Source organism: Pelodiscus sinensis, chromosome 2 (assembly GCF_052426305.1).
Source record: "Pelodiscus sinensis isolate ZL-2025 chromosome 2, ASM5242630v1, whole genome shotgun sequence".
NCBI classification, from domain to species: domain Eukaryota; kingdom Metazoa; phylum Chordata; order Testudines; family Trionychidae; genus Pelodiscus; species Pelodiscus sinensis.
The window spans coordinates 233,867,341-233,888,721 of NC_143053.1; the positions used below are offsets into that span (position 1 = coordinate 233,867,341).

General features: G+C 39.8%; 1 protein-coding gene and 1 long non-coding RNA gene across 14 annotated transcripts in view; one reads left to right on the plus strand and one right to left on the minus strand.

The window, feature by feature from the left end:
* Positions 1-21,381, minus strand: part of PARD3 (par-3 family cell polarity regulator) — a 683,059-nt gene that overhangs the window by 63,443 nt on the left and 598,235 nt on the right. The gene's annotated exons all lie outside the window — the stretch shown is intronic.
* LOC102453245 (uncharacterized) lies at positions 9,504-15,980 on the plus strand. Its single transcript, XR_331863.5, has 3 exons — positions 9,504-9,770; positions 11,401-11,472; positions 15,751-15,980. It is a non-coding gene; the product is annotated as an uncharacterized LOC102453245 (long non-coding RNA).

Here is a 21,381-nt window from a genome sequence, read left to right on the forward strand (position 1 = left end):
TGCGTATTTCCTACCAAAATAATAGGCACAGAGGGGATGTGCTTAATCTCTGGGGCAAAGCTCACCACCTGCACAACTTTTCAGCACCCCAGGCTTGCCAATCAACACAACAGCATTGACAGTGATCTCAGAGGAGGCTCTGAGTATTAACCTCACCAAGAGGAAAAAGGCATTGCACATGCAGTCAAGCGGAAAGAGATTAAAAATAAAATAAAATAACATAAAATAAAACTTCACACCAGCATAGGGCTATTTCACAACAAAAAGAGAGGTACCATGACATTTTGAGTTTGACTGATGCTCCCACATGAACATCAGGCAATGGGGAAAAAAATCAACTTCCAGCAATTAAAGTCACAGAGTTTTCTGTGGTTATAAAATAGTCAATAGGAAGTGATTAGCAATGCTGGCAGAGAATAGAGGTTGTTATTCTCTTAATGAAACCCCTAGGTCTGAGGCTTCTACCTCAGCTTCCACTTATTTGTCACAATTATAGGTTATCTATGTAACAGTCACATTTGCTTCCTCCTGTTATCTATTTGCTTTAGTAAATGTGAGTGTTAAGAAAATGTACCCCATTCTATCTCTAATTTTTTGGACCATTTGCTCATTTTTAAGACACTGGAGCAGTGTTGCTAATTCTTGTGATTTCATCACCAGTCTGACCATTAATATTTTTAAGGTAGGTTAATAGCTTTCATGGCTGCACAGAAAAGCCTGAAAACATAAACCAAGTGGACCCTAGAAATTCTGAATATAAGAAATCAAATAAAAAGAACACATGATTTCTGGATGCTTGAAGCTGACATTTCTGTAACAGGTTTGATTAAGACGACGCCAAAACCTCATTCTGTTCTCATGTAGGGATATACCTGAAAGGCAAGAACCAGGAAGCAAAATCCCATCCACACCTGTCTGGCTATCACAGTGGAAGCAGCATAGAGCAAAGTAAAGGGCTGAGGGAAAGGCCTGAATATTTTCATGTGTATATGCCCTGGCCTGGACTATCATATCCTTATCCAGTGCAAATGACAGGAGATATCTTGCTGAGAAAGCTATGCATGAAACAGAACATGGGCTCTAGATAATGCTCTTTTATTGTGTTTGCATGCAACTGTATGGCCAATGATTCTTCCATTTTCATGAATTTGACCCTCAAGAAGTAACTTTGAAGGCAAATTTCATTGCAATAGGCATATTCAAACATTTTTACAAATATATTAGTATGGAATGGTTGAAAATTACTTGAGATTTAATAAATGTAAGAGAATAAATCACTGCTTAATATTGTTTCATTCTACCTCATGTTTTAAGTCCCCATTTTGTTCATATACTTCAATTAGCATATTTGATCAGAACTTTGATATCTGCTAATAATATAATGAAAATACCTCATTATAAACAACTGAATATAAACTTGAGATATTGTGTTGGAAAATATATTCCTGAACGTAGAAACTGATTCTTTTCATCTTATGCAGCACAAAAATTGTAAAATAACTGAATTAACATAGGTAAAGTGATTAGAAGCCACAACACTGTCTTTCTCCTTCCCTACTGCTGAACTTTTCCTCTACTGCCCATTTAATGTTTTCAGACACTAGTCCAATGGACAATTAAAGTGACCCTAATTATCCCTTCCTGAACAGAATGACATAACCAGGGTGAGCCCTTTAAACCTCTTCACAAATGAATATTATAGCTGCTTTAATAATCTACCTCAAAACACCCTTACACTTAAAATGGCAATACTGTTGAAGGATTTGTTCTTATTTCCTTTACTAGCTTGCTTAGGAGGGTTAGGTTAGCACCATGCAATGTACACAGGGGAAGCAATGCTGCAGTAAGTTTTTGTGTGTCAGCACATGGGAGAAAAAGGGGTGAGTGTGAAACCAAGGCTAGATCTATTCATTATGTGCCCACCTACACAGGAAGGGGACTAGTGGCCAGAAGCTATTGCCTTCCTCTTACTTTGTAAACAGAGATGTGCATATCTCACATCCCCTTACTCTGCAGGACAAACATAGGTCAGCTCACGGTAGAGCTCTTACAAATGTAACCTTTATACAAACATATCTCCTTACCCAGTAGACTAGATGTACAATTTTTCCTAGAAATTTAAATTTTGTATAAGTAAATGTAGCTGCTGCTATAAAAATGGAGGATATGGTAATATTACTAGAAAATACCTCAAATTAATTTTACTATAGAAGATTCTATAAAATAAAATCAATAAAGCAGTAAGAATACACTGTAGGAATATTCGTACAGAGGCGGGCGTGGACAAATTGACCAAAAAGATGGCCTCTCCATTTTCTGTGACTGAGTAGGGCACAGAGTAAGAAGTGTAAGAATCAACTAATAAAAATACTCCCTTCATTAATAAAACACTGCAAGTCTTTTATTTAAAAAATAATGTTTGGGTATTACCTGTTTGTCATGGTGTGTCTACCTGGATTTTTTCCATTATTTATTTGTGGTTATTTTCTTAGATTTAGCTGTTAAAGGTGTGGTACATGCCTTGAAGTCTGGAAAAGCTATCAGAAAAAGTTACACAAATTGCGGTACGCAATTTGCATAGCTTTTTCCGACAAATGACTGTATTTAGACCTAGCCTCAGTGATAGCTCTATCTGGATACATGAGGTATAATTCTGTGTTTGAGTTCCTGGAGAAAATGGGACAGGATGACAAAGGGGATCTGGCCAGGTGGCCACTCTTTATAGGGCTGCTACCTAAGCACTATTTAGCTAATACACGTGACACTCCCAAAACTAGTCACTTTAGTTGCCACTATCACTAAAGGATATGAAAATAGTACAGACACATTGGGAATGGAAGAGAAATGGAGCTATCTAGCAAATGGCTATGATGCTACAATGTCCAAATGTTAATGTGACTAGGAGCTGAAACCACTCATCCAGAAAGGGGGATGTTGCCTGGTGTTAACAAGAACAAAATCATGAAGCCACAGGGAAGTGAAATAGGAATGGGAATAAAAGATCTGGCTGCAGCAGGGTGAGAAAAACATCAAGAAAGATCACTAGAATAAGACAGTTTTGCTCAGCCAAGGGCAAAGATGGCACCTTTTGGTTATGCTGCAGGTTCTAAGCAAGATTCACTGGTCGATTAGGGCAACTCAGCCCCCTGCACAGGGGAATTCTCAGGTGGTGTAGAGTTACTCCAACCCTACCTCCCTTCCTATAGTAATGAAGGATGTCCAGGATCTCCCTGTTCCCCAAGGATTCTCAGCTGCTAGAACAGCCCCTGGAGGCCATTAGCAGCTGTCATAATTTAGTGAAACTGGGGGAGATGTCACCTAGTGCTGAAATCAGGGGCTGCATAGTTAGAATAAGGCTTTCCTCCACCTCAAGCTTTGTACAAGCAGTTTGGCCAGCCTGGAGCACTATCCCAATATATCAGTGGTCCCCAACCTTTTGGGGCTACCGAGCGCCCGGGGCCAGCCCCGCAAATATGCCGCAGTCCTGGGGTAGGGGCTGCCCATGCGCCATGCACCTGGGGCTGGCACTGCACATGTGCTGCGTGCCGGGGGCGGGGCCAGCCTAGACGATTCTGTGGGCGCACATAAATGTCCCGGCGGGCGCCATGGCGCCCACGGGCACTACGTTGGGGACCACTGCACTATATGTACTTACAACCTCTCAGTGACATTTGATTGAGGTATTTTAATATGTATTTGGTCTCAATTGTATTATATAAGCCTGTGTTATATAAAAACAAACCAAACAGGAATGGCTTAAAGTGGGATTATTCCCTGTTCCAAGAGAATAAAGCCAAGAGACAGAAGAAAGACAACAGTAATTAGAATGCGAACACTTGCTCAAAGACATGGGTCCATGGTATGCTGGGGAAGTCATTCCCCAAAATACAGTATTCCACAAGGCTTTCATCAGCTGGAACTAAGGGAAAGCCTAAATACTAGGACTGCAGGCATGGTTACTATGACGTGGTAGAGACCACTATGCTGCTGCTCCATTCAGCATAGACAATGAAGCACCCCACTTCACCAGCCACTGTGCCAGCATGAAGTGAGTATCCATCAGATAAGCAAATACTGGAATGGAAAACAGCTAAAGACAACTGGAAAATAAGGACCTGAAAACAAAGTAGGAGCCTTACCCTGTAGTGTAAGCCTTTTATAACAGTCACTAAATAGGAAGATCTGATGGCTCACATGAAGCATGTTGAAAAGGCAAGGGAAAAGATAGCGAGAGAGACTGCTGGGATTTAAAAAAACCCTGGTAAAAGTCTATGCAGCTAATAGAAAGCTTGGTGCTAGAAGTACTGCAGATGATGATGTTGGTATTAATCAAGGTAAGAAGGGAATTCTTAGGATAATTTGTAGGAAAGAATGCTTTTTCCCCCCTGAACAGTCCTGCTGCCCATTAAAAAATAGCACTGAATGTAACTTCAAAACTGAGTTCATTGCTGAAGCCATCTCTGAATACATTACGTTTCCAGAATAAGCGATGGGATAATGCACAAAAATAAGAATACAAAGAACCTGCCCAAAGGGACTTACAATTTAAGTGTAAAACAAGGGACAATAAATAGATAAAGGATGATGTTGGAGTACAAGGAAACGAGACAATACTGTTCGGCATGATAGGTAATAAACCTCACCACACCAGCAACCTAACCAATATAAAGTTTTTTATAGACATCACAGCATGGGAGAAAATACGAAGTGTTTTGTTTGGGTAGAGGAGGCTGACTTCATGGGCTAATCGAAGATGAGCACTGACAGCTTGATAGAAAATGAGAGGTTGAGAGTATGATGGGGACTGATTAGGCTTTGAAAGTGGATACAAAAGCATATGTTTGATGTGATAGTGTTTTATTTTTAAAATTTTATCCAGTTACTCCTAGTTATTTTCCCTATTCACCCCACTAAATTATTCCTCCCCACACTTACACCCTTCAAAGGAAAAATTAAAAGTAACAAGTGGGTTTTGTTTGTTTGTTTGTTTTTAATTTAGATCCTGGCACTTAACGTATCTTAAATCTAACTTTGATGCCAAAAAAGAAAGAGAAGGTGAAATCATATTAACCATCTAGAGAATACAGAACCACGAATGGGGAGGTATTTGCTGGAGTATGGTAGTGATTGGCATCCAGCCTCGTTTGACATGAGAATTAATGATCCATAAAATGATGGGGTGATTGAGGACAGCAAATCAGACATGAGTTTGCAATGCAATAAGCTGACAAAAATGGTAATGCAAGAGAGGTTACATCTACAAAACATTGCTTCACAGAGAACAAAGGTAACAGTGACTCAAGTCAATGATGAATTGGCACTCAGATGTGGGTTTAGGGTTACTTGAAAACAATAGACAAACTGGAAGGCATTCAGATAATAGTAACAAAAAAAGTAAAGATCAGAGTCTGGAAGGATTGATTTAGGAAAAATTAAAAGAACATGTAAAGTCTGGCCAACTAATGACTGAGGGTACGTCTACACTTGCACCCTAGTTCAAACTAGAGATGCATATGCAGGCAACCGAAATAGTAAATGTAGCGGGGATTTAAATATCTCACGCTTCATTAGCATGGGGGGGGGAAGGGGCCCGCGCTGGCTCAGATACACCGGTCCGCACCAGACTGGTGGTGCCCGCGTGCTATCGGCCCCCTTTGGCGGTGGCCTTAAGACCCTGCAGAGAGGTGGGCTGGGGGACACGGCGCAAGTGACGTGTCCCCAGATGCTGCCTCTGAAGCAGGGGAAGTTTAAAAGGAGGCCAGCCAGTCCCAAGATGGGGACAGGGCAGACGGTAAGCACTGGCTGGCGTAGTGGGTTGTCCTCTCCCTGACAGGTTCCTCAGCCACGAGGGGGACACCAGGAAGCGGAGGGCACCCACACTATCAAGCCGGAGACCCTGGGTGACGATGAGTGGCAACTCCCTGGGGATTGTTGTTGGACTGGGGATGAACTCTAACCCATCCTGGGGATGTGGACACTTGGGAAAAATGGGGAAGAGAACTGAAAAGCATAACAGGGCCTAGCCGGAGCGGGGAGGAGAGGCTCTGTAAGGCGGGCCCTGTTACAAAGTCCTTTTAGGCATTCAGGGCTGGCCTTACCATGAGGCAAACTGAGGCGACTGCCTCAGGTGCCAGACTGTGTGGGGGGGGGGGAGGGACACCACTAGGACCCAGAGAATTGAGACCTTTCAAAGTTTTGGCCCAAGCAACAGGGTTTGGGGAAGTCATTTGAGCTCCCCACCTCAGGTGCCAAAATGTTGTGGCTGGCCCTATAGACATTGCTATTTATGAGTAAATGTGGTTTACTCAAGAGAAATGGGTCCTAACCAAACTCAGCATGGAAACAGCTATGGACTTGGTGGTTGCAGGACGTGGAATCCAAACTCAGAGCTACGTTGCAAAGCTGCTTCTATTTTTTTTCTAAACAAATAAAATTAATTTGACAAATCAGCAGGAGTGTACTGGCAATCAAATGGGAAATGGGTTGAGAACAGCTCTCCCCATGACATCACCCCTGCATGCTGCACAGGTGGCAGGTCGGGCTTTGTGTGCCACATACAGTGTGGATGCTGAGCCGTTTCAAGTGAGGGGCAATGGCGTGCGGACACGACGGCCCACCGGGAAATTCCCGGTATCCCGTTGGGCCAGTCCGCCCCTGCAAATCAGTTAAAGTAATGGAGTGACAGCAAAGCACTTACCTAGCTTATCATGTAGAGAACCTAAGCTGTTATAAGTAAAGAAATAAATAGTAAGGCCATCATAAATCTTATACTGCTCATGTAATAAACCAATATAATAGGTATGATTCTAGGCTCTGTTATTCTAGTTTTCAGATGGCATAAGCCCAGAAGATGAAAATCAGACTTATAACATCAACAGACATTTAGGACTGGACCTAAATTTATCAAGAACAAAATTGTTCAAAGCCTTGCTCAATTGTAATTCATTCTCTGCAAAGTAGAAATCCCATGCATTTTCAAGAAGATTTAGTTAAATTGACATAAAGCCATTTTTGAGACAGATGGAGGAAAAGACATAGAAGTAAATATTTAAAATTTGTAAAATTTGTAACTCAAAGGAAGTCTGAAAATATTCTACATGGTCTTTAGAAAAACACAGCAATTCTGAGGTCAAACTCATTTTTCAAGTCAAATATGAAGTGGGGAAAATGGAGTTTGTAATGAAAGCTAATTGCATTATCACCTATGTAGTGGCTACTCTCCCTCAACAATAGTGGACTGAACAAAAAAGCTGAATTTGAACGTCACACTTTGGATGGGAGAGAAGGTGGAACTCTGAATCTGGAACGGAATTATGAGATCAGGTTAATTTCTACTGTGAACGCTGACAGATCCAAACAGGACCAAAACCCTCTGAAATGGCAAACTGACCTTTAAAATAGATCCAAAGACCAAAATCAAGGCTGCACCATTCAAAGCATTAGCCATTTTAAGAGATGAATCCTTAGCAAAACTCAGATGGGATTTTGTAATCCACGTGACATTCCTCAATATATGCATGTTGTATTATACACTTTTCTGCCCCCTGTCTGCATTCCCCATTCCAAATTATCCAATGGCCTTGAGAGACATCAAAACCTTCAGCTGAAATCCCATTTATTGTCTCTGAAAGGAAAAGACATTCAGCCTTTCCAAAGCCCCCTGGCCTCCTCTCCCTTTGAACAGGCTGCATTCCATGTCCCCAGTCCCAGAGTACAGTGCAGAGATGCCAGCTGGCTTTCAGAAAACCAGCTTTAAAGGAGCTATGCTGAGCAAAGCCGACTGGTATCCTCATCCAGTACAAACCCTGGGGGACATAAGCGAACTTTGGTTAACCAAGAATTTCGGTTAAGCAGAGCTCTGTAAAATAGGAGTGTGCTGTGTATTGCATTTCTTGATCAAACAGATGTTGTCTAAGCTGCTTGGATCTTGACATTTCAGCTGAACATTGTTTATTATTCATATCATGCTAATCACAGTTATGAAGCTGGTTTATGGTACATCTAGTAAATAACTAGGAAGCCTTTTCTGAATTGAAGAGCAAAACAAATGCAAAGAACAGCCACAACTTTTCTGTACTTCTACAAAATTAAATTTACAGAAGCCGTTTACAGCTGGCTATTTATAGCATAGAACTTAAAACAAATGATCATGTTTGCTAGAAATGGGGACCTTGAAATCCCTCCCGCCAATTCTGTACAGTTAGACCCATGAAAATCAAAGGGCAGTATACGTGCTATTGCACAGAGATCTGAGATTTGCCAGGATATTCCAGTTGATACATCTGTTCAAAAGGGGAGAATCTGTCTCATAGAGCAAACATGTAAAGCAAAAGTTATTCTATTGCCTTATAGGCACTAGAAAATTCCAATATTCATCACAAGTGAGTTTTGGTATAAATCAAACGAAAATATACAAAATTTCCCTCAAATATTGAACAAGATACAAATATGGAAATATTCCTAAGAATATATGTAGTGATCCAGAATTAATATACATCCATACAGTTAAAGTTGTCACATAAAACTGCATTTTTTCTCATAACAAAACTATACTTTCTATATAAATTATACTGAACATCATCAACTCAGATAGATCTGTACTAAGTACAGATTTCTCCTGTAGCTAGTTATCCACTACAAACATGACCACTCATAAATTAAGACAGTTTGTTGTGAATTCAAACCTGAAAGCTGAAGTCCACAGCAAAATTATTAATAAAGTCAATAAAATTATGTTTGCCCTTAACAACTTAAAAACAAACATTATCATTTCTCATAAGATCTGGATTTAATAACTAACTTCTTCATATGCCTTTAAGTGCTGACAAATTTCAGCTCATAGCCATCTCTTTATGGAGCCAAAGAAACCAAATCTCCTCCCATGTTGAAATGTCACAATATATAAAAGTGTGTTTCCAAACTCTTTTCAATAAAATTCATTATTATAGCTTCCTTACCCTTCATATTTCAATTTTATTATCAAGACTTAACAAACAATGATCTCTTTCTACATAACAGTGTGTTTGAAGTTACAAGTCTGCCACTACTTTCATGAAATCACAAGAAAGCAATTGCCACAGGAAATATTAAATTTGATCTAGTGTGCAAATATCATTTTAGTTCCTAATCTAAATCAAGCTTACTCACCATCCAGGAATGGAATTTTACTATGTAAAATAAAATGTATGTTAAAAGCAACAAATTTTAATATTGGGTGGCCAAAACAGACACACCTGCTTAGATTTTAGCTTTAGTGAAGATACCAATTCCAAATAATGTCAACAAAATACGTAAGAATTTTGTGACTCTGTTGATTCATCAGAGTGATCTTTTTTTAAGCACACAATGGATGGAAAGCCAGATGTTTTTAATCTGGGAAGCTGCAATATTACTGCATTGTGAAGCCAGCAGACTGGAAGGAAGAGAATAACCCAATGGGCAAAATCCCAGAATTTAAATCGTTTGATCTTTCACACATACCAAACAGATTTTCCTGTGCTTCGAAAGCTCTTCCACGTTGTCAGAGGTACTTGTTTTCAGACTGCATGGAAGTAAGGGAACTCTATAATATCCTTTGTTCTAAAGTTAGAACATTTGAAAGAAACAATGTTCTCTTTTAAAAATGGGACCTTCCTGCACACATCATTTCAGGTGAAAGCAACATGAAACAAACATATAGAAGAGCTACTTTTGCCCTTTCCATTATGAGGTCTTATTTTGCGATGGAGATAACAGTTTTCCAAAAAAGATACAGTCAGACCAGCAAAAGAGTAAGTAATGACTAGTTATACCAGTGATTTTCAGACTAAGGTTCGTGAGCTACAACTGGTTCATTAATGGGTCTCCTGTGGCTTTTTGCAGAATGTAATATCAATACACCGTGTGATTTAATTATTAACCAATCTAAGTATTTAAATAATCAGGATGCTTTTACTATGTTATTAGCCAATTGCAGTTGATAAAATAGTAATATTTGGTCGGTGATTTTGCCATGAAAATAATATATATATTAGTAAATAAAACAATGAACACATACTACAGTGGCTCTTTTGAGTAATATTGATCACTAATTTGGCTTCTGAACCACTGAAGTATGAGTTATACAAACATTACACACAAACATACACACTCTCTCTCTCTCTCTCTTTCTCCCCTTCCATACTCCACTCATTACACAGAAATACTACTAGGGGCCAAATACAAATATGCTGGAAGTGTTACTGCACTGATATTACACTTGCAATATAACAAGTCTAAATTTTGATCCCATTTGTTTAAATGATGCCTAAATATCAGTGTGATGCTGGCATATTAGGTGTCAACTCATGCCAAGGTCCATAGATCTCAACTGAACAAATAAATAGCTGAAACTAATCTGGCTTAATTCTGTGTTAGTAGCGTTAAACTAGAAATTAGATTTGTAAAAATATGCTTAGACCTTGTGAAATGCATGTACGTTGCTGCATGCATTAATTTCTTATAATATCTTTATCTCATGTTATTAGTTAATATTTAAGTGTTTTCTCTGTACTGTAAACTATGAGTCAGAAGAGATACATTACCAGATGTAAAATTATAGATTGCCACAGAATGTTTTATCCAGCTCAACAAAAGAAACCCATAAAAGCCATCCATCCACATTAAGAGCATAAGAACAACCATACTGGGTCAGACCAAAGATCCATCTAGCCCAGTAACCTGTCTTCAGCCAGTGGCCAACGCAGGTGCCCCAGAAGGAGTGAACACAAGAGGTAATCATCATGTTTATCCTTCCCGTCAACCATTCTCAGTTTCTGACAAACAGAGGCTATGGTCATCATTCCTGTCAATAGCCTTAGACGGACCTGTTCTCCATGAATTTATCTAGTTCTTTTTTGAACCCTGTTAAAGTCCTTATAAGGAGTTTACAACATCCTCTGGCAAGGAGTTCCACAGGTTGACTGTGCACTGTCTGAAGAAATACTTCCTTTTCTTTGTTTTGAATCTGTTACCTATTAATTTCATTTGGTGTCCCCTAGTTCTTGTATTATCGGAGTAAGTAAATTTCTCCACACAGGTTGGAACTTCAAAGAACAAAAGACTTTGTTGAATGCTCCCAAGGAAGATGAGAATGTGCTCATAAACTTATCCCATCATCTGAAGTCTAGGGGAACAAGAATAAATATCTGTCAAGAAGAAACTGGGTCTCTTTGCTGCTTGGAGGGGCAAAGATTACAAAGCTTAAGCAAACGATTCCTAGTGTTGGTCTGGGTTATATCTAAGTGTTTGCTTACGATAAAAGTGTCTATTACTTTCTGGAACCAAAGATTGTAATTACTTTGTATGTGTATTATTACATGATTTAACACTATAAATAACTCTCACTTCTTTTGGTTTATTATGGAACTTGCTACGGTATAGGTTGAACCTCTCTATTCCAACACTCTTGGGACCTAACCGATGCCAAATCAGAGAATTTGCCAAGCATGGGAGGTCAGTATTGTCTAGCAGCATTACCAACACTTCCTCTGCTTACTAGGCTTTTACAAGATATTTAGGGGTAAGTTAAAGCTAAATTATAGCACAGAACACAGAGCCAGGTTGCTGTGAACAAACTTTATGGGACTGTGGGAAACACCCATGATAAGTGGACATCGGGCTAACTAAAATCACAATGGACCACGGATGTTAGAGAGCACCAGACTAGAGAGGTTAAACCTGTATAATATTTAGTGTAAGCTACAAAGTGCAATTGACTTAAAGTAAGTGACTGGTTCTTTGAGATTGGGAGAAACCTGAATATTGTTGGTATAAGCAGGGCTCGACAAATCGCTGTTTCTACTCGCCCATGGCAAGTAGATTTCAGCCGTTCGCCCTGTTCACTGGCGCTGCGTGCTCGTGCAGTGCCGATCTGGCACGTGCACGGTGCAGGGCTGGCGAGTAGATCTCGCCACAGTTTGTCGAGCCCTGGTATAAGGGACCACTGAAGACCAATGCAAGCTTACCTGAATGGCAAGATAAATCAGAGTACTCAATGGGAATGTCTGTGAATCCATTAAAGGCTGTTATAGTGTCTCAGGAGTTCACATGTGATACCTGGCTGGTGAAATCTAAGTATAAAATTCACATCCTATTTAGGGATTGTGCCTTGCTTCTTAGCAGTCTGACCTGAGGATAGTATTCGTGCTCTTGAGCCACTTCAGACAGCTCAATCCAGCAATTACTTTATTTTATAAAAGCAAGTCACTACATATTTGGCAAACTCCACTCACCTCATAGGAGGGAGCAATGTAATATGTGACAGCCACTTTACCAAAAAATGGGTGAAATTCTACTCCCACTGAACTCATCACCAAAATTTCCATTTTTTAGATCCAGAATTTAATTAAATAGCTTTAGTTACATATGTATCATAAAAACAGTGCAATACATAGGCCTGGATAGGAAAGCAAGACTAATCCTCACTTTCAAAGAGCTCCTGCAGATATCTTAATGCTAACTGATAAACTCAAAATTACTTGAGTCAATGGGACCAGGATTAATAGTCAGATGCTTGCTTGCTTCCATTTGATCCCAAAAATATTTAGTATGATCATCAGAGGTAACCTCGGCATTTGGCAGGAAAAGAAACACAGTCATAACACACACTTCCAGGAAATCCTCTCGTCTTTCAAGTCTCTTCTTCTACTCAGCTGTAGGAGCTAAGATGAACATATAAGTTTCTTATTCCTTACCAAAAAAAGCCAAACACAAAAAAAACCTCTCCACACCTAAAGCCAGATCCCGCAAGCATGATGTAAAATTCCATAAACAATGACATTATTTTCTTAAAAGAAGACTGTCAGGATAATTGTTTCATAAAATCTAGGTAATGTGTGCTTGTGTGCGTGCACGTGAGAGAGAGATGCTTTTAAAAAATGTAAAAAAAACCCAAGAGAATGCCACCATGATATTTTTCAAATATTCCAATAGGAACTCCTTATCAAACAGAAATTTATATGTGCAAGTTCTGCAACTCACCTGCTGCAGAACTGTGGCAATGCATCAGAACCTAAAATTGGACAGAGTAGAAATTGAGTGAATACAAAACTGGAAACTCATTAGCTTGCACTCCTTGAACAATTTGAAAGAAATGCAATAAAATAGAGCTGTATCAGAAATGAAAACGATACCATTTAAAATTTATCCACTTCAATAATGTTATTGGTAACCCAATAATATTGTTATTAGTAACCCAATGACAAAAGCCAGGTCTATACTAGGGGGTAATGTCCAACGAAGGTCACAACTCCAGCTATGTGAATAGCATAGCTGAAGTCGACGTACTTTAGATTAAGTTACCATGGCATCTCCACTGCGGGGGGGGGGGGGGGGGTGACAGGAGAAACTTTCCCATCGACTCCCCTTACTCTTCTTGATCTAGTGGAGTCCCAGAGTTGATGGGAGTGTGATTGGTGGTCAATTTAGCTGGTCTAATACTTGGAGATTATTAGACTTGAACCCACGACCCTGGGTTCTTTTACAATTGGTTTTCTTTTACAAATGTTTGATTCAAGACCCTAAGAATGCTATCTTAATCACAGACTTTGGAAACTAATTAATCTTATAAAAAAAGAAGAAAAAGTAACACTTCTTCCAAACATAAAGGTACATTTTCATGACTATCTCCATGGACTTGTATTTTTTCTTGAACATTTGCTCATACAGTGCAAGTGCACCAGTGGGAGATCCATCCTTGGGAGATCCATCCCTGCAGTGCCAATCTCCCAGTAAGCGTAGACAGGACTTCAGATCCTAATACCTTTGCTCTCATTGAATTCAATGGGACTAAATAAAGGTGTATTTGCGGTGTTATTTAAGTATAAGTGTATTGGATTCTGGATGATAAAGCAGGGAAATGATCTTTAAATGTCATTGTTGGAGATATCTTTGTACAGCTGGCAGCAGTATATCCAATCCTATAGTTAAAATAACAACACAGATAATTAGCACCATGAGATCCTTTCATTTCAATGGTTGTCCATGATGACAGATGGTTCCATAACATTGTACTTTAATGTTTGTGGAAATCACATGAAAAGGAGATATTACTAAATGTTCATGGAAACTGCCTAGGTATTGCTTAAAAGATACAAAATACAAACTTCAGGGATTCACTAAATCATTTGCAGTGTTTTCCCCCTCTGTCCTGTCATGCTTCACACCTAAGGCCCAGATCTCACATGGGAGTGTCCCTTCAAATTAATTGCAATAGTCCACTGGTGCACTTGCACTATATGAGCAAATGTTCAAGAATAAATACAAGTTCATGGAGATAGTCATAAAAATTTACCTTTGTGTTTGGAAGAAGTGTTACTTTTTCTCCTTTTTTTTATAATATTAATTAGTTTCCAAAGTCTGTGATTAAGATAGCATTCTTAGGGTCTTGAATCAAACATTTGTAAAAGAAAACCAATCAATACAAAAAACCAGTATTTTTACTTCTCCAATAGAGAAATAAAAAACTTCCTGTCATCAGTGTTAAGGGTTTTATTAGTATGGGACACAATAAGTTACAGTGGCAAAAATGCCTAGAAAAGAACACAGCTCTTCAGATAATTAAAGTGTGTTAGCCCACTAGCCAATTGATTTTTCTCCTTGTAAAGGTAGCTCAATTGAAATGTTAAGAATAAATCATGTGTTAAAATGATCTTCTAAAGTAAGAGTTGAGTGCATATTGATTAATAATTATTTGCACTAACAGACTCAACTAAGACAATACCATCAATTATCTCAAAAATCTGTGAGATCAATCACAATGGAATCAACGGAGTTAAAATATGTGCTGTATTTCTCCTAGTCTTAGAAATGCTTGTGAAAGTGGCCACACATTGGAACTCTAATGGCACCAAAGCTTCCCGTTTCTGAAATAACAGGAGACCCATTTTAAATACCAATTACCACCTAGGTATTTTTACTATGCAATATGCCTCCCCTACCTGGATTACATGGATGGTTTCCATGGAAAGCAAGTGTTTCCCACATGCAGTACAATGTATATAATATATAGGCTAGTATACCTATGCCAAGACAATTCATTTTGTATTTCATGCTCATACTAATGCAGCAAGGGAGTGCAGACTGAGCCTAAACTAATGACTGAAACAGATGATTTACATGGGGGTACCATTCAAAGAATGGGTATATTCAGTTTAAATTAGCTATGTTAGAAACTAATTGGATTTATCATAGAAACATCATAAAATACTAGTAAATCTTTTTTTTAAATGTGTATTAATTTACCTGGTATAGAGATTATTAATTCCTTGTGCATTCCATGTCACAAATATAGTATGAGACTTTATTGAAAATCAAATGGGATTTTCCTTTAAAATAATATTGTACACTATAGAATTAGAACTATGGGTAACGTGCTGGTTTTGGCGCACACGGAATCTAACCAACGAGACTATTTTAATAGTACTGTTTTTAAGGTTTCATACCCCTTGAACTTCACATTTACTCAAGACAAAATGCTGCAAACTAGGAAACGTCATCGCATTCTACACATTGCTTGACAGCATGCTCACATCTGATGGACACTAGTAGTGAGCAAAAGCATTTTCTGGACAAAAAAAAAGTGTCATAACTTTCCAAACTTAAAAATGAAGTGCACAGAGAAAACAAGAAGAATGTATCCTTAATTTTGTAAGAAAAAGTGTCTGTACTTTATAACCCTTCCCCCCTCCAGTTTAGAAATGCTACATAATTATTTTCCTTTCTTTGTTCTAGAATCCCAACTGTCTCTCTGGAGGATCTGAGCTGTGATGTTCCAGAAGGATGAAGACTGAACCTCAGCTCTCTGTTCCCACATCAGAAAAATAATATGTCAAATTCAAGACTGTCAAAATGAATTTGTAGACTGTTTTGAAAACATGGTCCGATGTTTATAACAGCCCTTAATAACATATTTCTTCTCCTATGCACCTAAATATATGTTAGAAATAATTATATCAAACTACCCGGCCAAGGAGTTACTCTCCCCCTTGATCCTGTACTTGCTGACATAAGAAGAGAAACAATATGTGTAATAACAGAAGTATAAGTAGGTATTCTTTACCAGTATTTCTCAACAAATAGTCTGTGAATTGGTACTGGTCTCTGAGATCTCCCTGACAAAGTTTCAGAAGGCAGAAAGCCAGTCCAGGTTAAAAAAAAAAGTTGAAAACACACCATTCTGTGTAATGATAATGATTATCATTACCACCAGCGTGGTTCAAGTAAGCACTGTGGACAAACTCAAACTGTAAGAATTTGTCTTCTGCTCAATTACCTAATCCTTGTCAATGAAGTCAATTTGCTTACCTGTGGGGCAGTCCTTATGAAGATTATAGCATGTCTCTTTAAAAATATTGTATCTCTGAGGAATACATGGTATACATCTGTACAAGGAACTGCCTTTGCTGTACAGGCCTGCCTTTGTTATTTACTGAAGATAAATGTTATTGTTTGAATTATTATGAAGAGAATATATGTTTTTAAATACCCAGAGTGAAGTGTTCAGGGACTGAAAATAGTTATGATTTAATGGGTCTTTCAGTATATTTTAAAATTTGTCTTCAGATGGGACAAGTCCAGGTTTCCTCACTGCTATATGTACTGAACTTTAATACATTTACACTTTGAGGGGATATTTGTAGACAAGAATTACAGTTCAGATTAAATACAACGTCTCCTCAGATGGAATTCACCAAGGAGTAGCGGGGCCTGTGCCTTACTCTCCAAACCATCGAATTCAAGTGGATCTGAGTGACTGGGAGGGATTTCTATGCCCCGCACCTACCCCAGTGTATAGAGATGGGGCAGGAGATGCATCTTGCTATTCTATCAATGAAAATATTCCAACAAAAGAAGACAGTGAGGGTGGATTTAGAACGGGCTAGGGGAATCTGTACATCTGTGGGCCCAGTGGCTAAGACCCTACAGAAGTGCAACAAGGCAGTTGCCAATGTTTCAGATAAGAGGAACAGGGGCCACAGACGGCTGCCCAGTCAGAATGCTCCATCTCTAGCTTCCACATTGGATGTTGGAAGTTCACCTCAATTAGTTGGTTGGGACACAATTGCACAGTTTGCTAAGGCAGCCAGGAGCTAAGTCACTAAACAGCAAGAGTAAAGCCAACAGCAAGAGCTGCATTTGGAAATGAACTGGATATCAGTACAGATTATGGAGCATATGTGTAATAAACAGGTAAACTTCATTTTGCACTAGGTGAATATACAGGCAGTCCCCGGGTTACGTACAAGATAGGGACTATAGGTTTGTTCTTAAGTTGAATTTGTACATAAGTCAGAACTGGCGCCAGATTCAGCCGCTGCTGCTGAAACTGACCAGGGGCTGACTACAGGAAGCCCGAAGCAGAGTTGCTCTGCCCCCAGCTTCCTGGAATCAGCCACTGATCAGTTTCAACAGCGGCTGAATCTGGAGCCTAGGACAGAACAGCTGGGGCGCTGCCAGGTAGGTCCCCCCAGGACCAACCCGGCAGCAGCCCAGCTGCTCTACCCCACAACAAAAGCCTTGTCTGCTGGGGGCGGGGGGCGCACCAGCTGCGCCCCCCCCCCCCCAGCAGACCAGGGAGACCTGGAGCAAAGCCGCGGGGGCGGCGGGGTCCCACGCCTCTGCGGATTTGCTCCAGGTGTCCCTGGTCCACTGGGGGGGGAGAGGGGGATCCCCAGCAGACCAGGGACACCCTGAGCAAAGCCTTGGAGGCGGCGGGGTCCCGCGCCTCTGCGGCTTTGCTCCGGAGCAAAGCCTTGGAGGCGCGGGACCCCGCCGCCTCTGCAGCTTTGCTCCAGGTGTCCCTGGTCTGCTCGGGGTGTCCCTGGTCTGCTGGGAGGGGTCCCCAGCAGACCAGGGACACCCCGAGGAAAGCCTTGGAGGCGGCGGGGTCTCGCGCCTCTGCGGCTTTGCTCCGGAGCGAAGCCTTGGAGGCGCGGGACCCCGCCGCCTCTGCGGCTTTGCTAGGGGTGACACCCGGAGCAGCTTTTCTCACCCCGGAGGACGTGGTGGCGGGACCACTGCGCGTCTGGGTGGTCCCGCCACCTGCGAGTTCCGGGGCGAGAAAAGCCGGTTCGTAAGTGCGGATCCGACATAAGTTGGATCCGTGTAACTCGGGGATTGCCTGTACTAGTTCCATACATTCAGTGTATTTCCACAATTGCAGTGCTATCTAGATTCTCTTAAGTTTAACTGGAATGAGATCAGATCTAAAGAATCTTCCATTAATAATGAAAACACAACTGAAGAAATAAACCCTCTATGAAATACATTAAAACATTTTATGAATTGAGTCAGTAATTCTTTCAACTCAAGTGCCTAATTTGAATTCAAACATTGCTTTACATTACCTTAATTAGAAGTACTACCCTCTGAACATCTTAATTCTATGCATTTTTACACTTTTTGGCACCAAGACAGTGAGGCCTACATATCTGCATTCATTTGAGTACAATTTGAATGAAAGGTTGAAAGAGACAGAAAGCATAAGATTGTAAATTCATCTCTTTTTCCTAAACAAAATTATAATCTGTGAGAAACATCATGTTTTGATTACTTGCTGTACTTACAAGACCACCTCAATATTTGCATAAGTACAAAACAGCACTAACTGAAAAATACACATTTTTCTACATTTAATAATGTATTTTAAAAATACGTTTTATCATACGCAGATGTTCAATACAACTTGCTAGCCATTTTCTACATAGAAATATATGCCATATCAAGTTAGAAGTTGTCTGCTGTAGGAAAATTCATCATCCTGAAATGAATTAGCTCATTTAATTTCTTACATTCATTTGCCCCAATCCCGCAAAAAATGAATATTTGTACGTTTACAGGCTCACTGTCAATCAATATGAAAAAGAGTTCTCATTAGTAATGAATAGTTCAACTGATTTCAGGGGGACTACTCACAAATGTAAAATTAAATAGGTACCTCAATGTTTTCAAATTCATGACCATTGTTTCTTTGACAGACTTTTGTAAAATGATGCCATATATACAAATAAATAGCATCAAATACATAGTATCACATATCTTTATAATCTGGGCTCTTCTCTTTAGAATTTTATCTTCTCAACATAATGTATTATGATTAGATGTGTCCAAATAATGCATATTTTGATTTAGAAGCGGAACAGAGGAGCTGGGTGCAAGAGGACAGAAAAACTCATTTTGAAAGAAATTGCTCTTTCCCCTTGATGAAATGAAAAACAAATAAAAATAAACAATTTATTTCAGGTCTAGATACATGTGAAAAGTAAAAAAACAAAAATTATTTTTTGTTCATTTGCTTAGTTTTAGTGTTTTCAACTTTTATAAGAAAAATAGTTGAATTTTAAATTAAACATTTTTCAAAATTAAAAGTAAAAAATGTTTCATTATGAAATGGTAAAAATGTAGCACTGTGACTTTCAGGGGAGGGAGGAATTCATTATTTCACCAGAAAGCATTTGCTGAATTTGATCTGAATTTTTCCAGGTTTAACCATTATGTCAAGCACATTAATATTTAGGACTATATGTCCTGCCATTACCTTTAATTAATTGTTTTCATAATACACTCAACTAGCTGTCTGCCAAACTGAGACCATTTTCATTTTCTCTTTTTTGAGAGCCCACATGTCTTTTATTAAATTTTCTGAGGTGTAATAAGTTAATGCTTAGTTGTAAACTTTTGAAAGAACCATCATAATACTTGGTTCAGAGTCACAAACACATCAGGAATGGAGGTTATTCCTAACTTTGAGTTTCTATTATAAAAGTAGTAATCTATAAACTGAAGGGAGTTTTACTGTTATGATTTTAATTATTTTGGTCATTTTGGGTCATAATTAGTAATGACTAGTTTGAGTTAGTTAAATTTGGGTTATAACTATTAGTAAGAAGTTTGAACAAACTAGTAAAGCAGGAGAACCCCGGATCCAGTTATGATTTAATCCTACAATGGATTCAAAGTTCTCATTCTACACAAAGGTAGTTTCTGAATATGGACTCATTACAGCAATTGACTTTCAGAATATGTTTTCTATTACTTCCCATGCCTCAATAACCCAGATGTCAAACCAGAATCTCACTAGAAACACCAGAACAGATGCTATGCTAGAGTGGAGCTTTCTAAGCAAATAAATTAAAAAATTGTAAACTGCAAAAGTGGTCTCCGGGAAATAGCTGTAGGTGTATTTTGCTAAAATAAGCACTAGCATTTCCTACAATCTGCCATGATTTTTTTAAAAATCATGAATGAAATTTGTCTCGATTTTCACTATAACTTTGCTGCTTAATACTCAATAGTTGTAGTCTGGGATGCCTTAGTGATGAAGGAACTACATACATGAATATTAAAAACAGCAGAATCTAGTCTTAAATGTAGCACGTGGTCACCCGGTCCCATCCAAACTGCTATGTGTAAAGATATAGATAATCAGCAGTAAATTTGTACTCTTGGGAAATTCATAGTATAAGTGGTATTCAGCTGTAAAGATAATGGTCAAAATAGTTGTGTGGATTTTGACAGAGGGAGGCCTACTATGGTCAGGAAGACATGCACTGCACTGCTTGTGTCCTCTGCCTCTGCCAGCAGCCAGACAGACCACCTGACCATGGGTGCCTCTACTTAGATCCTGGTGTGGTTTTGCAGGAACTGTGGCTTGCAATTCCCACTACCTGAAATCCAGACAGGGGGGACCATCCAATGTGAAAGGTGCCTGCTGGTGGAATCTCTCAGGAAGCAGGTGGGAGAGTTACAGGAGGAGGCTAGGCTGAGGAGCATCCAAATCCATGAGCAATTCCTGGACAGTATTCATGTGGAGACACTAAGGTAGCTGTGTCACTACACAAGATTGCTGATATACCACTGGTGGAAGAGGAGACAGCTCGGGGGGGGGGGGGGAGAAGGGGACACTGGCAGCTGGTCACTTCTGACTGCAGGCTGTGCTCCACCCCTGCTCCCAACTCTCCCACCATGGTATTGGGAAACTGCTATACTCTTCTTAATACAGAATCTCCCCTACAACTGAGGAGGAGAAGCCTCGTGCCCCCAAGGCTGGGAGGTCTGCTGCCACCCACTGAGAGGAGGAAACGTGGGGTAGGGATGGTTGGAGACTCTCTTCTGAGGGGGATGGAGGTGCCCATCTGTCACCCTGACATGTCATCTCGAGAGGTATGCTGCCTGCCGGGGGCCTGTATCCGAGACGTTACGGAGGCATTGTCAAGGATTATCCAGCTCTCTGACTAGTACCCCATGCTACTCATCAATGTGGGCACTAATGATACTGCAAGGTGTGACACTGAGTGGATCAAGACAGACTACAGGGCTCTGGGAGTATGGGTGAAGTAGTTTGGAGTGCAGGTGGCATTCTCT